General features: G+C 39.0%; 1 long non-coding RNA gene across 2 annotated transcripts in view; it reads left to right on the forward strand.

The window, feature by feature from the left end:
* The window catches only part of LOC147757320 (uncharacterized), a 34,473-nt gene extending 28,889 nt beyond the window's left edge, over nt 1-5,584 (forward strand). For both annotated transcript variants that reach the window (XR_015321955.1, XR_015321954.1), the window contains exons 2-3: nt 4,548-4,711; nt 4,994-5,584. This is a non-coding gene — a long non-coding RNA (uncharacterized LOC147757320). The remainder of the gene's footprint in view (nt 1-4,547; nt 4,712-4,993) is intronic.
* The last annotated feature ends 10,185 nt before the right edge of the window (nt 5,585-15,769 follow it).

Below are 15,769 nucleotides of genomic sequence, written 5' to 3' on the forward strand. Positions count from 1 at the left end.
TATACATATATATATATATATGTTATACGAGTTTATTTCGTTTATTAATGCATTTCTGTGTATATATTGATTGATATGCTTACTCTTTGTGTAGTTATAACGGTACAACGATTGTATGCCCGCATGTTGAACGTATATTTTGAATACATCGGGCACTTTTATGTATATTTAAAATTCTATAAAACAACTGCTCGTTTAAAGTCTCGCCATATGACGAACGTCCGAAGTTTCTGTATGATGTGAAACTTCACTAGAAGAAGGAAGCTATTATGACATTTTGAATTGTACATGCAATTAGGTACTCTATTTTGATGTTGGTTTGCAACTCTTTAAAAGTAGTCTTCCTAGAAAAAAGTAGCAGACTTAGGGGGTTAGATTTTAGTTACGTGGTCGGTTCCCAATGTATATAGCCAGATCAAGTTCAAATAAACTAATCCGTTAACACAAAGGAGCAAGGCTGGTTGGGCTCGTTTATTGCCATGGAAGCTAATATGGATCTCCTTTCAGCTTATAGTTGATACCTTCAGTGTTTTCATGTCTTTTTCCTAAGTTTGCCGCTGAAACAATGGATGAATATTTGCACAGAGCTTCCTCTGAAAGGCGGGATCAGCTTCATCTTGAAATACGAACCTTAATAAGAACGTTATGGGTCACGGGTATGATAGTGAAGGCTTAATTACCGTGCAAACAAAATGAAATAATTGACGCAGGAAAACGGGGTGGAGTCAATGATGATTACGGCATGAAATAAGTTGATAAAACAGCTGCGTTGAGAAAGTTCTAGTGGATCGGCAAAAGTGACCGCAACTGAAGTGTGATGCAACCGCACAATAGAAAAGTTCATCATTTTTTGTTTCAAATTCATGGCTCCGATGTAACAATAAGTTAAGTTTTAGCGGTTCAACAGAGCTAGCACAACGTTTTGATAGTAACGTCTTCCTGACTACTACTTTAAACCATTAAAGCTATGACACTTTCTTGCGTAATATGTAAGCGTTTTCATTTGCTTCCTCAAAAGACATAAAAAGCACTGAAGTAAAGACAAGACTGACAATTGGCTTCGTTATCAGGATATTGGCAATACAGAATACAAACATATATAAATAAAATTATATTACATATATGTGTGTAGCATTCAGCCATAATACTCGAGCCATGGACGTGATATATGGCGTCTAATGTAACGCCCACTATGGCTACCGGTAAGAATTCTGTAACTCAGCATCCTAACATCGATCTATGTAGGTCCACTTGTTCGTGTTTACAGTACATAATACTTAAATTATTATAATAAATAAAAAAACAAAGGACCCTTCGAAACGGGTATTATTCTGCACCCCTTCGCTACAACAACTCGCCTATTTGCGCACTCGTAGAATTCTCGCTTTATACCTTAATTATGATTTGTATTCGCTCATGGTAACTACGCCTCATAAAAACCCTGAAGTCGCGACCTAGTCTGGAATTATGGGCTACTTGAATACATGAAGAACTTGAATATCGTTTCCACGGCAAATCCTCCCTCAGTTGCGGTGATATCAAATCTTCAAACATATTTATTGAAAATAATCGTTCAATTCCATCTGTAGTCGTCCGGATATTTTAAACAGAAAGTTTACTTGCTTTCCTCTAAACAGTATAGAATTGGAAGCAGTTATAGCAAAAGTAAAGAGCACTGTCATATTAGTAAACATTAGCCATGAAAAGGCAGTAGGTAACCGGGTAACTAGGACTCTGCCGAATGTTGAGTTTTCCCAGGGAAGCGTGCGCACCAAAAAAGTACGGTGAAATTGATAGATACGTCATATCGTCTGTTATTTTCAGGACTGTTCAGGATGCCTTTTGAAGTATTCAGCATTACTACCATAAAATACAGGATAAATTTACTAGACAAGCGGGGCAAAGCCGGTAGAACCTTTCTTGTTATCATCAAAAGACACAGCGGCGCAACAAGGTCTGCCTGTCGCATCGCTCAGTTCGTACTAGTAGGAAAGGATTATTAATTCGAGTAAATAATAGATAAACGACATTAGCTATTCTATATCAGGCCAACATTACAAGCAGCAAAACTAACCATTATGCATTATGTTGCGTCGCTCCGGCACGGATACGGGGCCTATTTAGTGCGGTAAACAATTGCCAGAAACTCATGTTAGACAGGGTCTTTTAACTGTTCAGACATAGAAAGCGTAGTCTTTTTATAGACTTTGCTTTTCAAACAAGTCCGCAGAAAATCGCATTAAATCATTCTCCTTTATTGATTCCAACGCTTTTTTTGCGTGCAACAGCAGATGACACCGTGTCGTTAGAATCAGGTATTACCAAACCTATCTAACTTCGGCCGCAAGAAGTCTTTTAAAATGTATCGAGAGTGATTAATAGGCGAATAAAGTTAGGATACGCATAGATTAGTATGAAACCGCTGAAAGAGACAGCTGTCGATCATCTCAATCTTAACGCTCAAATCCATGAAAAAAACGGAATTTTCTGTCGGTCCCTGTAAATAGTAGCTCGTCTGCATCCTCCTATTGCAAATATTATATAGGCTAATGGTAGAAATCGTTTGACAATTTGCCTATACAATCAATATAATTTGTTCCATGTTTTACATTGTCGAGTGCAAACATGTACGTAAAAGGGTTTTTTTTTTCTATTTCCATTTTATGCCGGAATGTTATGATTAGTTAGTACAGCATAAACCTGAATGCCATCCAAACTTTTATAGATTCTGTTTACATTAACAATACGCGCACGAGCTATTGGCCTGACACATCATTATAGAAATTATTTACAACGAAAGCAGATGAAAAGTCACAATATCAATTTTATCACTTTATCAGGGCCCGTTTAGAAACTAGCTAGAAGACAGTTATTTGAGGCCTGCCAGCGTCAATGCTTTCCTTACGGTGACCTAAGTTTATACACGTTATTTCGATCAGTTTCTGATAACGTGTAGTGTTTTTTTTTCGTAGCACTCGACACCCTCTACTATTCCCTAGGTTGACTCTAACCACTTAGCTGAACGCGGCAGGTTAACTCGTTATTGTACATTACCAATGAAAGATCCTGAGGGATGTCGATTTCCAAATCATTGTTTAACACAGTTATGCTACTGTGTTTTAATTCTCTTTGATCCGAAACTTTTTATGCACAATGAATTCTATATAATTTTCAATATCTACTAGTTATAGGGATCAAAGACTTGTCATGCGTATTTCATAAGCTATAGTGATCTCAAATGTAGCACCCTCGACAATGCGGTTCAATATATTCTACAAGTAAAACTTTTCGTTTATTCTAGCTGAGCACCGGTGCTCTTAAATTTGTCATTAGATATTGAAAAAAAAAAACAGCTTTTTTTTCTACAAATGCACATACAAACAAAGTACAAGTGCTTTTTTTATTTCGAGCAATAGATGTATGTAAATTATATAGATACAGCATGCGTTATTTTTAAATGTTCTCATAACATAACATAGGCAATCTAGCCTAGGCGGTATATCTATCGTTACTCATAGAAAATGGGTGCCATCCTAGACCCCGATAAAATAGCAACATTATATAGCAAAAGCCTATAATCGAATAACATAACGGAAGACTGATCAGTGAGACGAAAAGAGTCGGATTTTACTGGGGGGCACCCTGCTAGACAAAGTGACCTTGAGTAAATGGGTACAACATTTGGCAGATGCCTGCACAATAACCTGTTCGCTTTTATCTTGGAGAGTCCCATAGGATTAGATGTTGCCTGGTCGTCGACAGCCGTAAGACATTATCTGTTGACAGTGGGCCTATGCCGGTGACGGCATCGTCTATCTATTACTGAATACTGCAAGAAAAAACTTAAAGCGTGCAAAGCAAAGCAGAATAGCGCAGACCAACGACGTGATGATTAAAATCGCTATTTCGCAGCTAACGGATAGCAGCGGTGGCTGTGCCCTACCGTACATCATTTCACTGAAGACTTTCGTCGAAGATATCTTTTTCATTCTTCTCTTAAGAATGAGGGTTAAGAGTGTGAGAGGCTGAGACTCAACGGTGGCAAATAAAGTCCCATGAGAATTTACCATAGAATTGCTGCTTAGTGTAGATAGAACGAAAGATGGATATCTAGTAGCTCCTGACGTTTTTTTTGGTGTTACTGTCACGACGAAGTTGCTGCTGATTATATTGTGACAACATAACAAAATTTAGTTAAAAAAAAAGACTGGTTTTTCCTAACTGGATAAGGTAAGGCACTCCCTTTTGGTGTACTCAGGTTAATGTGTATATGTCGGTCATATCCATCTGATATGTCTCGAGATAACGAGAACGGGCATAAGTAAAACTTGCCGTCATTAGGAGTTAACAGATTTTCCTGGGTGACTTCATGGTTTATAACTGATTGGCTCCAATAAGCGTACAACGGCTTCACTCGCTGGTTGAAATATGGTAAATACAACACTGTTTTCGTATACGGAAAGAAATAGCTAATTACTTATGCATTGTACAGCCGCATTTGGATTAAGGTCTTCTTTTTTCTTAATTTGCGCTATGTTTGAACACAGGTATCTTCAGAAAGTATGATTGACTAGTCTCGACAGATGGCATGATTCGGGCAACTCCAATATTGAAGACTTAATTCCAAAAACAACAGACGGGCTTATAGGGATGTGGGACGCTAAGAAACCTAACTTAGACATGTCCATGAATCTTTCACTCTTTATTACAGGTAAGTTAGTATTTTCAAACACACTATTTGTGCCCAAGGGACAATGCAGGGTTCCTCTAACAAAAACTTAAACCTGAAAACTGAACTTTATGTTAATGTCAACAATGATTTTCGAGATCAGTCTCTTATCGTAGGTCGTATGCGTTGTGCTAATTAGAGTATTTGAAATACAAAGGACAATGCTATGCGATACTATACTAATGCGGTATTAACTATACAAAAACAGTCTTCATTAGTCTGTGGGCGAGCCATCAGAGCATTTAGTTTAACATTGTACTCCAGCGATCGGCGACAACGAAAACAACAACTTCAAATAAGCCATCTCACAAAATCACTGGCTACCTCATAACTGGCCAGACGAAAACTGCCACCATTCCGCTAGCGTTGGGAACAACTATAATCAGATCAATCATAGGTCACGTGATGGAGACAGCACGGAATGATGACCGTGGAGACCCACTACAAAATGGATCGGGTACAGTATTTACTATGTGGGCGCCATCATTCAAGCTGGGTAGTAAAGGGTTGGACGACGAAGGACGGAAACGGTGCGACGCAGGCTGTTCGGGTGGCATGATATACTTTGGTCGACCGTTGAAAAGTAGGCGTATTCCCCAAACGAATCGGAAGACTCTTATGCTACCGAATTTTGGCAAAAAAAAAAATAGAGAAGAGGGATCCAACAAGTACAATACACAGCGGCGAGTGTAAAGAAAAATGGATAAATGCAAAATACAAATATCGTATATCGTATATAACACAAAAATGTATAATATTTAGAGCCAAAGAAATTATTTTAGTGAAGTCCTATACGTTTACAAGTATCAGGAGGTAAGGGAATAAAAATATGTCAGTACTTCCATAACCATTCGACTATTATGTCTTATTTTCTGTTTAGAAATACATACACGTTTACGGGTGCTTTTAACTGTAGATTTATAGGCTTGGAAGAGTGAGCGCAAGGTTGTTTAAGATGCGTAGGCTTGTAGTTGTTTATATGTAAATATATAGAATCGTGTATAAGAAATTGTACGGCTACTTTCCTAAAACTGTAAGCCTGTTTTTATCCGCCTTTATGTATAGTGTGCGCATATTATAAAGGAATCGGATTGAAATCCATTGAAAGCGTCCTTTGAAATACAAATCCCCTTAACGCATTTGTCGTCCTTTTGTCCCCTTTTTTGGTCAAAGGAATTATATGAAAAAGGTAACAGATCGCACTCGACCATTTTTGTCGAATTAGATTCTGTCAAGCTACGTCGTATCCAGTTTTATACGCAGCAGTAGTTTAGGTTTTTTTCTAATAATTTGTACTCCCAGCAAAATTTACCTTCTGTTAAACTTCTCTGCACGACTCTTTAAATAACGCCTACGTGTTTAGATTGTACGAAAATCAACTAAATACACACTTCATATCATTAAGCTATCCCTTCTTAACTAATTAAAGCGCAACGCTTAGTTGTACCTTGTCTCCAATGTGCAAACTTTTATCACGAAGATTCATTCTTGCTGACTCATTTGATCGGCGTCGCTTATACATCAGACCAGCCAGTCCTTGTCAGACTTTGCTCATCCCACGCTACTCGGTGAGTCTCTTTCTGTAGGCCCAAACTCCAAAAGGCCAAATTTGAGCAGGGAATCAAACGCAGAGCTCTGTCTCTTCCTTATTCATGTCCTCTTCTCCCTATCACTATAATCTTTTCTTTTCCTTCCTTCTCACATTCGAACATGTCGACAACGCAAACTTCATCAGCCGTCGAAGGGGAAATCGGTTTCCTACTGTAGCGTTCGTTCTGTAGGCGCGAGCGTTGAGGGAAATTCTCCTGGTGTTCTTATCACTGGACAAGCACTCAACTCTCAAAAGCTGTGGACGAAGCGGACCCTCGCTCCGCACAAGCCGTCTTCTGTCTCCGTCATCAGCTGCACAGAACGACAACGACAGACACTGAGGCAGATTAAAGTTAAATCACTAAAGTTAAATCAGCTAGCTCAGTAGAAAAGAGCTTTGCCGTTACCGTCGTCATCGCCGCCTTTGCCAACACGATCGTCGTCCATAATTAAAATGACAATGAGAAGGCTCAAGAGCAGAACCTGTACAAATGAACAAGGACAGGCCAAATGACTAGAACTAATGCTTAGTATGAAAGAAGCCTGAACCGGTAAGCTGACTGATCAATATAGTGGGTGGCGCCAATAATTCCCAACGGAATGAAAGCAAAAAAGAAACTTCGTGAATGGTCAAGAAAGATCCCATTGCTTTACGCGTAGATAAGGATTTTTTTCTTATTTGGATGGAAGAAAAGGATATCAATTGACCGGTATTGTTCTCAATATCTGAGCAAAAAACATGAAGGTTAACGATGAGCGAAGGATAAGCGAGCAGGACTATATTGAGAACATCAGATAAGGCAAAAGAAATGAGGTACAAGATCAAAACACGAATTTCGTTGTCCCTTATAGGTTCAAGTGTCACTTCAATAGATGAAATCGCTTCTGATAGGCTAGGAGGTAAAAAAAAAAAACGTTGTGCACTAATTTTAGAAACGCGTGGTGATTCAAATACAATACTTCGGATCCGGGCGTAGACACACCTCGTCCTGTGCAATACCTGACGACAATGCCGAACGTAAAATTTGAAACAATTAAGCTTTAAGGCATCAGTCACTCGTCCTAGCTATCGTATGGCCAAAGAGAAGATAGTTAGTTATTTATATTGCAATTACGCTGGAAGCGAAAACACTGGTTACGGTTCTGTTTATAACGTGTGAGACATAAAGAAGAACGTTTGAAGATTTGACGACTCAGTGTCATTAGTAGGTTTACTATACTTCAATAGATTCCCTGTTATTTATTGAATTATTCGTTGCTACGTTTTAACTTCTAAATTAGCACCTAGCATCGCAACATATTTATTATTATATTTAAATGAAGAAAGTTTTGCCACCCTTAAGGTAAGTACAACTCTAAAATATTCCCCAATCCCCGCGACCCTAAGCGATTCCATAACGAATATACGGTTTTATCTTCATATAAAAAGGTTCATTTTGACAAAAATTTCACAATAGATTAATAAATTAAGGTTTTCAGAAAGGTGAAGTTCGATTTGTTCGTGAACCGTCTTCTGGTCTAGAATAGGAATCTGTCAACAGTTTCGTATAACCCGTATCCTTCCCAGGCAGATCGACGCCGTGAATTGTGAAAAATTTTAGACATATATAGTATATAGATTAGAGATATAGAAAAAGCACATTTATATACGCAAACGCCTATGGCTCTCCGCTGTTAATCATCATACGATTACGCTTTACACTAGTACAAACAGTCAATAGTTAAAGGTCTTTATTTTACATAAACTATATAGTATTTTTATGTACTACGACAAAGCTTACATTAGTATTCGACTATACCAGTCAGCGAGATAAAAGGCCATTGGCCATTGTGAGGACAATAACATTTGCAATAAACAATATAAAGAGATGAGTAAAGACCAAAAGCTGTTACTCCATTATAGCTTACAACTGCAACAGTTCGTCGTATTTTCCGATAGCTCCCAACGGAGATGCCTGAAAAAGTACGAGCCTATAATAGTCTTTAATAACAGTAATAAATAACGGACAGCCACACAGAAACTTTGAAGTGGAGCCGAACCGATTGGACGTCTGAAGTAAAATAATATAGTCAACTGGAGCTTGCTAACGTGAGCTGGAACAGTTTCCACTTATCTTGCAACAACCTGAACTGCAATTAGAGAGAGAGAGAGAGAGAGAGAGAGAAGGAGAGAGAGATATGCCCCAGAAAACTAGGCAAATTGAAAATAGATAATCCTGCAGAACACCCAATAACGTCTGCATTTGTCGTGCGTGTACTTAAACGCGGTAGCATAGTATTTGGTAGAGTTAGAAATCCTCGTAGAGCAATTGCTGGGCAACAAACTCAACAAAGGCCACCTTCTATGAAAAGCTGCCTGACGGCAATTAAAACTGATATTTCGATAAATATACCGTTGAAAATAGCTTAAATCACAGTGACGGAATAGTACCATTTCGATGGGCCTCTCATTCTGTTACGATGTGCACAGATGTATTGTTCCGGCGGCTGATATGATTCTCGATCTGGGCTGATTGAACTATGGCCATCCATTGTTTACAATAAATTGGAAATGGATTTAAAGTGTACGTAGGCTTATAGTAAATATCAGCTATAATTGCTGGTTGATTATTCGTGCTATGAAACAATAGGCTTTTTTTGTGGAATTTTTTTTCTGCTGCACAAACTATTATTTTATGACAATAAACATTTGCATTTTGACAAAAACACCGGACCGCTGCATGTATAATGAAGCTACGAATAGTCTAGCCCCGTTACTTCTCAATCTGTGCCCTCTGCAACTGAATAAATTCAAGAGTTGTTTCAAATAGAAAATCGACAGCTTCAACTAGCGTGTACTCATACATATAAGCCAGTATATGATAGAATTAAAATTATAAGTACAAGCTGAACAAATAACTGATTTGAATAATCCGCTTTTAAATGTATCAGAAAATCCTGTTCCGTTGCGGTCGCTTGGCTCCGATGGAACGCAGCCACTCAGGCCAGATACATTTAAAGTCAATGCTACCATCCAACAGGAGAAATACAGTAACCGAACTTAGGGTTCCCAATTTAAAGTTAATGTTTATGAAATTCAGTTGTATAGCCAGTGGCATTGCTTCTCTTGACACAGTAAATATAAACTCAGTTATTCAATCGGATACTAGGTTCATAAATTTCTTAATTACTTATTAATAGCAATCATTTAGTGATTCTCGTTTTGTCAAAATATTGTCTATAGCATTTCGATGATTAACTAGCGTTCACAGAGTCAAAAGCTTGGCAGATTGAGACGTAATCATTGCTGACAACAACAGAACAGTTGTTGTGACGGCGTACTTGAGCTCACCCGTAACTCTTTTTCATGCTCTATAGAATGACGGTACTTCATATTACGAGCGGTATTGCTACTTAGGGGGGAACGGATCCTACAGGGGCGTTGCGTATTACCGCTGTCAGGAGCAGAGCGGGGCGCCACCTGTGAAAGAGATATTTTCCGCTGTTTTCACGACAGTTGACTTGTTTGCGACGGCACAAAGGTAACTGTCAATGCTAAACGCCGATCCTACAGACTCTCTCTGCCTGTCGCCCTTGTTTCACGTTTGCCTGCACTGGGGGGTCGGAGAGTCGCGCAGTTCAGGCGAACTTAGATGACCCCATTCGCCCATCAATTACACTCATTAGCTGGCTCACTGTGTCATTATGCGGGCAACTCCTGTCCGGCAACGACGCCGACAAAACATAGTTAAGTTCATCGTGAATTTTTCAAAATAATACGTTTGCACCCAGGAACAGCTCAGAGAAACAAGCCTACGCTTGGACGAGATGTTAAGGTATGACACAGTGCACAAATACAGCTTTGACAATATGGCGGGTAGCTTCCAAAAATAATAAAAAACTAAAAATAAATAATAAGGAACCTGGCGACGCCAAGGACGATGGAATATTGACGCGTGCGTTTTTTGTTTTCAACAAGAAGTTGTAGCTGGAACGTTCAGGCGACGTTAGTTCACGACTAACGTCGCCACGTCTACACGACTTGCCTGTGTAGCGGGTACTGTCAGTAAGATTATTTGTTCATTCTAGGCGATAAGCAGTTACGTTTGTAATAAATGCTTTAAAATTTACGTCCGTAACTACTGGTAGACAATACCTTATCAGAGGCTATGGCTGGAGGGCAATATAGATAATTAGAGGTAATGTATACGCTAAACGTTACCGAAAAATAACCTAAACCGGCTCCTTTCTGTGCATAGGGAAGATGTGTTTGAGGCTGGATTAACATCTAGGTGGTACATGGATCTACGAAATATACGAAACGTGCATTACATGATACAAGGCACACGAGGTGCATATAGAGACCCGTATATATTTCCAATATATGACACAATTAGCGCCAATAATGAAATACAACAGCGTACCTGTAGATAACAATACTACGCCGGAAACGTTTGCGTTGTGACAAACCTTCCGCTCTAGCAATTGCTAGCAATAGAAGGCAAGAAGAAAGTATCGTGCTCTGTGAAAACCTATACCTGACAAGCATTCAGTTGTACCCAAGCCTTAATAGAAGGCGGAAATTTATTATTATTATTGCTATTAATGTTGTCGGTGTTTACCAGAGTGACTCCCATAGACTGGCAAAAGCTGTTAATGTTTCGTGCGTTTGTTTGTGTCCATTAAATGTCAAAGGGTGATTCTTTTTTACAAACGCAATAGGAACAACGATATAGTTTGCATTCATTGATAAACGAGTTGACTCGTAATGCTAAAATACGTGATCACACCATGAGCGAGATGAAACGTTCCGCATTACTCTACTAGCTCACCTTAAGAAACAGAAGTGGGAGAAAAAGAAAAGTTACGAGATTGCAGCTTAATACTACTACCCGTTCAGGCAGATGACTCTAGGCTCAAAAAGGTTGCGAGTCATTTTTATGGTCTGTCTAAGCTCACCTTTAGGCGGCCTTTCCAGTCATACGACAATACGAGTGAAGCAAAGCCTCGTAGACTGCATAGCCCAGGAAACACTCACTCAATCAAGGGCATGCTCTGCGCTGAACGACTATTTCGTAAATAATGGCACGTAGTTAAGCCCTCGTCGAACAAATTGTTGCGTGCCTAAGGCGGAAAGACATCCCCCTAGTTGATTTACCTCTCCTTTCGGCATTTTCGAACAGTTGAACTCTCTAAATCGTATTCACAGCACGCATACTGCTTGTCGACGGGTGAACACTCTATCCGCTCCTCCCTCTCTTTCTTTTGAATAATAGAAAATGAAAAAATTAATATGACATAAGATATGTTATAGAGTCAGTTTAAATAAAACGAGAGCTTAGTTCTTATTATATATATATATATATATATATATATATATATATATATATATATATATAGAATATTCGAATTTGGGTCAACTTTAATAGACTATTTGTAGTAAGGGGACTACGCTATGCTTCGTAGAGTACGTATGCTTTGGAAAAAGGCGCTCCTCTCTAGGACAAAGCCACAGATTTACCGTGGCGGAGACCGATGTGTCTTGTTCGGAAACTAAGCCAAGTTTAGCTATTTATTATGCAATGTATCCACACGGAATGAATTCCACCACGATTAAAACTTTTTTGTCCTAAATCGAGCTTTACAATTGGCAGGTTTCATGCAGCTTCTGATAAGTCTGAATTTATAACGGGCCAAACAAACAACACTACATAGCGTTTATCTTCCGAAGCTCGAAAATTCATCCAAGTGGTTCAAAAACCCACTTTTGATGTACACAAATTTTTTCTAAGGAAGTTAGGGGCCGTTTTAGAGAAATGAAGATCTCTTTCTGATTAGATCATATAGATAAGCATTTTAGGCCTTTTTCACAACTTTTGGACCTTTGTCTTTGTCTTTGTCTGTCTATCATTGAACTTTGAATTCCAAAACCTAGTTACACTAGTATTCTTTTCTACGTAACGTATCGGAGCGATGCTTGAATGAGTCTAAAGCGACCAATCTCGCTTGATGTACGGTTACTACTGTAGGTTATTTATGTATCATAGTATGAATAGTGTTTACATTGAATAAACATGACCTTTAGGAGCTACTACGTGCAAAAAAGAATGTTAAAATATTTGATTTCTTTAAATGCGCTTTTCGAAACTACGTACAAGAAGGTCCACATTTTGATACCTCAACCCCACTGTGAGCTATAAGCCAATTCGGCAGGCTTTGAAATTCAGTTGCTTTTGAACTACGCGCGGCTAGCAGACGAAACTTTGCTGACAAGTACTTCAGACTTCTAGAAATCGATGAGTGAAAATCAGAGTTTACTTCAGGAGTAATGGATTTAGTAGGAGAAACACTTCGAGTTCCGTATAGGGCTCAGAGACTGTTGGCAGGCAGTCGAAAATACACGGTCTGACTTCGTCGCTATGCCTTAGTTACCTCTTACATTGCACAAAGGTGTCCAACGTCGGTTTAGACCCGCTTATTTCCTCGATGTAAGTCTGTGTAATGCGGGATTCCCGATGCTTAAAAAGGCAGCTAATGGCCAAGCATATCTCACCATTGATTTACTTCGAGAAGAGAGAGATAGAGAATTTACATATGGAAACGTGAATTATAGTTATATGGCTATCCAACGCTAAAATGCAAAGGCACTGGAAACAGTGTGTAAAAAATAAACGAGAACACTTTCAACAGGTATAAAAAAAATCAGTATTATAGCCCAATTTATTCAAAAACTATTCAGCTCGACTTGCCCGTAACAGGTGAATATATACATATCTTTAACTAAAACACTACCTTTAGGAAGCCAATAAAGAATGCCGTAAGGGACAGCCTTTAGCCACAGGTATGCCCGAAGAATTTTCCCAGTTCTTGTGGCAGATTATTGCAGCGGACCGTCTCTGATTCCTTGCTCGTCACTGTTTCTCAATAGCATAACAACAAACATATTCCGTTTGTTTGTGACTTTATTTGTATTGTTACTGCTGGCATCAATGATATGACCGCAGCTCCAATGCTTCGTCTACGTATTCTCTTTTTGCATAATAGATTACAAATGTAAACACATCACGAAACTCGCCAGATTCAAGTCATCAATCGTTCTTGAATCACTCTTCATTTATTTGTGGACAACTGTTCGAGTCTTCTGATAGTGCCCGTCACCAGATACGCATAACGGGTTTTGTAACCATGCAAGAGTATAAAGCCTCAGCTAACATCGAAATGCTAGCTACCATCATCTCGCGGGGATGACAGGGTGCAAATTCAGAGACGATCACCGAGAGCCGGGAGAAGATGATGCTGCTGCAATCCGTGCCAACCTGTAAACGGCTGACATGACGTTCCGCGTATAAACTAAAAAGGTTTGAAAGGACTGGACGACTAAAGTACGGCTTGAAGAAAGCAGGCTATTGGAGCATGAGGGGCTAAGGTAGAACAGATGAAGGTTATCAGCAATCATATTCGTAATGTACACGAGCAACAAGAAGAACGTAGAAGCGGAAAGCGAGTACCAGTAATTTGGTTGCGGCTACGGGGAAAGGCAGAATCACCTAATACAAACCACGAAGCACATGTTGGCTAGCCAAGAAAGCCTACGAAATAAGCTGCGGTAAAACTTTTTGATGGAAATAAAAGACGTTGGATGGAAACTCGAAGGAATGGAAGCGATTGTGATGACGAGGTCTCTAAGTGATATCGCCCTGTACCAATCTATTGCAATTTACTCATATATCAAACGTCATAGGCATGTGTCGTATGTTCTGTTTCTAAGTTATTTTTATAACATCTAGTAAGTACAACTTTTCTTTAGTAGTAACGTTTTCTGGTAGTAACGTACAGCTAGTCGCCCGGTCGTGAGTGACCCATTACACGCCTCATACGTTATCCTGTAGATTTTTCTTGATAATTTATATAGTGGACGAAGTTCGGATAGCATTCATGTGATGTTATTGGTAAGCAGATGCTGCTAAAGCATAGAATCACCTTGCCTAAAACGTAACAATAGCAGATGGTATTAGATATAATTATAGCTATGTATAGTTGAGAATCGTTGTGTATTTCCTAATAAATGTAATAAAAACTCATAGCATAAAATATATCGTATTTTAGCCGTTACTACCGGCTTAATCATAAGCTCGTAACGAACAGCACGCTCCCCCTAATATGTTGTATTATGTTCTTATTTTCAAAAAGCTAAGGTGCGCTGCACAAAAGCAAATACAGAAGATTCAAACTAGATCCAGATGTTTTTTTAGCTGGACAAACACTAAATAACACGCACAACTTCGTCACTGATACGTGGTTGTGAGAGCTGTTATTCTATTATAAACGGCCATTTGAGCTAGCGTCTGCTAGTTCCGTATGGTTACGTGGCTAGAGCGCGCGGGTAAAAGACGCAAGTTCGATGGTGGTGGAGCACATTGAAACCTGAATTCAGCGATGTGGGTTCAAATCCTCGATAGGATTTAAGTCTTCATATGAACTTCGCAATCCACAAAATAATAGCTGCTATAATTTAGGCACTTTTTTTCAGAGCCTTATTCACTTTGACATAAAACAAACACCGACGATAATACGTTAGTCAGTGTAGTCCGCTAGTACGTAATGAATACAAAATTCATTTAAATATTGTGTTTTTATTAAATAAACTGAGTTAGGCTAAATATTTCATATTCTTTGATTGTTCTGATTAAGTGGTGTTGGTATTGACTTGGAACATCATATACTACAAAGGATGCGCTTGTTTTGAAACTAAAAAATAGTATTAAAGTATGCGATGTACACTTGTTTCAAGCGATATATTTTGTGCGGGAGTTTCTTAATAGCTTACCAACGGAGTCTTGAGGTTTGAGATATTTATATGCGGTAAATTAGCTATGTGAAGTTAGGATCATCGAAGCCAGCGTTTAATGAGTTACAACTCATGAGCCGTCTACTATAACACCGCAGGCAGAAATTATAGGGTCGTAATTTTTCATTCTCGCTCCTAGTATCTGGACGTATTCCAGATCGCATAATCAAAGCGAACGTGCTTAAAATACGCTGCGCAGTCTGTTCCACTTTGAGTCTGCTCCGGTTGCTCTGGCTGCGCGAAGCCCATTTAGTATAAATAGCACCGCAAAGACACGAATCGTAGGACTATACTGCTTTAGTCCTGTTGGGCTTCGCTGACTTGTGAAGAACTAGCATTCCAAGAAGATCTAGTGCTTAGGACAGGTCACTCTCACCCACAGGATCCGGGTTCGATTATTAGTGTCCAGAAGTTATGTTTCATGGTATGATGGTTAGCACTCTGGAGTTTTAGTATATCAATCGGAGTTGGTAGGACCTTAGTCCCTTTTGCTGGCATAGAAACGACATATTGAAAAATTAAAATACTTAGTAATCATGTCAAATATGACTTTGAAGAAGTTTAGAGCGGAAGTGAAAGTGAAAGCCAGAGTCCCACACGTTCGCGCACGGTTTTCATCTAGT

Source organism: Varroa destructor, unplaced genomic scaffold (genome assembly GCF_002443255.2).
Source record: "Varroa destructor unplaced genomic scaffold, Vdes_3.0 BEIS01000002.1, whole genome shotgun sequence".
NCBI classification, from domain to species: domain Eukaryota; kingdom Metazoa; phylum Arthropoda; class Arachnida; order Mesostigmata; family Varroidae; genus Varroa; species Varroa destructor.